Source organism: Molossus molossus, unplaced genomic scaffold (genome assembly GCF_014108415.1).
Source record: "Molossus molossus isolate mMolMol1 unplaced genomic scaffold, mMolMol1.p scaffold_m16_p_9, whole genome shotgun sequence".
Classification (NCBI taxonomy): domain Eukaryota; kingdom Metazoa; phylum Chordata; class Mammalia; order Chiroptera; family Molossidae; genus Molossus; species Molossus molossus.
Genome location: NW_023425403.1, coordinates 74272766 through 74274724, shown reverse-complemented (window position 1 = coordinate 74274724; position 1959 = coordinate 74272766). Strand labels below are relative to the sequence as shown.

Genomic DNA, 1959 nt, shown 5'->3' with positions numbered 1-1959 from the left:
AATAAGAATATAATTAGGTATATTAATTAAAAAAGAAAAACAAACAGATTATTCCATTGTATTGCTTCAATAGTCCTATTATTTTAATTATTATATGCCTTCTTAAGCATGTATATTTTTGGTGTCAATAATACAATATATAATATAATCTTTCTTTCTTTTTTATTGCTCATAGTCATTTTATTGAGATTTTATTGTCACAAAGGAAGTCCATGCATACACAGGAACACAACATCACTTCAGATCTCAGGAAGCAGCGACCATCCGATGGGTCTTTGTGGGAATAAAAAATAGGAGAAATCCAATAAAGAGACCAACTTATGATAGACAAGAGAAGGGCTAAGAAATGCATCTTTCTGGAACTAAATGGGGATAAAAGAAATCATTTTATCTTTTCAGGAATCATAATATCTCTGGGAAAAGAGAGGTGGGAAGGAACAATTCTTCAGAGAATTACTAGGGTCCAGAATGAATGAGTAGCATTAGAGAGCCATAGTCAGAAGTGAGGAAACAGCTGTGTTTAGGTTTGCGCAAGTGGACACGGGATGATAATAACATCACGAGGTTGCCATTAATTGAATCAAAGCTACCACATTCCAGAAACCATGCCAGGCTCTTTATAGGATGATTCCTAGTCACTGCAGCAACCCTGAAAGGTAAGCATTATTATTCCAGTGTCGCAGAGGAGGACACTGAGGCTACAGGTTAAGTAGCTTGTCCTGGTTGCGCAGCTAACAAGTAGCAGGGTCAGGAGAGGGACCCAAGCCTGAAGGCTCTTGAGTTAGGATGTTTTCTACATCCCTGCTTCTCCATGCTACAAATTTTACAGAGGGGTTGCGTGAAGGTGACTTGAGAGTGTTCAAGGTCCCAGGAAAGGTTAAAGAACAACAGGATTCAGGTCTGAGCGGAATACCTGTATTTCACAGGTGAATTACTGTGTACTGCCTCCTAGAATTTCTAGGGAATGGAAAGGAGAGTAGAATTAGGGTGGGAGGTGATTCTGATTTGGGGATTTTTTTTAGAAGGAGTCAGACCCTAGGGTGTGTCCTAGGCAGCAATCCGGTAATTGGGGTGGACCTGGGGCCTGACATCGCAGACCATACCAAGTAGCTGGGCCAGGACGCGTCCTCGGTTTTTCTGCTGGGAACTCTGCATGCCCTGCACTTGGTGCTTTGTAGCCTGCTCCACTTCTGCGGACAGGTTCCCCTGGGAGCCCATGGCCGCCTGCTGTTTGCTCTGGAATTCCAGTTCTCGCTCTCGGCGGTATTGTTCCACTTCCATCTGTGCCTCCTCCTTTGCCTGCTTCAGACGCCGGGCCTTTCTCTTTCTGGCATCTGCCACCTTCTCAGCCGCTCGTTTTTCGCTTGCAGGAGCTGCTGGATACCCTGGGATTGACTGGCCATTTCTGTCGTTATGGCAGATTCTGTTTCGGATGCTACCAAGGTACCCTATAATATAATCTTTCACAGACACACCACACACATATACATCTCATACACTTAGCCACTCTCAAAATACATAGCTACTGTATTTTATTAAAAGTTTTAATTATCACAGGTAAATAGTACCTGTGGGATATCCCTACTCCAGAAAACACCATATTGCTACCTCTCACACAATTGTTTAATAATTTGAATTATTTTAAAATAAGAATAATTAAAACAAATTAATAAGGACGGTTTTAATAGAAACTGCAAATGCAAGGAGGAAAAGAATCTGAGCACAAGGCAAAAAACAATGACTAAAGAAAAGAACAATATTTCAGAAAGAAATATTTCATCACAGTTTTATAGAAATTGCATTCACAGATTCTCCTGGAAAAAAAAAGTCAAAGAAGAAATGCAGGATTTTGACATAATTTTAAATCCATGAAGAAGGTAAATAAAAAACATTGTGATCTTAGTAATTATAGAAAACTAATTTTAAAACACAAACATCTGATATTAAAAACTTACAGAA

The 1959-nt window shown here is 39.8% G+C and overlaps 1 pseudogene across 1 annotated transcript; it reads right to left on the bottom strand.

The window, feature by feature from the left end:
- Positions 1-1047: 1047 nt before the first annotated feature.
- On the bottom strand, positions 1048-1437 carry LOC118622815 (annotated as a pseudogene). Its single transcript, XR_004958139.1, has one exon. The product of XR_004958139.1 is annotated as a V-type proton ATPase subunit G 2-like (transcript).
- Positions 1438-1959: the final 522 nt, after the last annotated feature.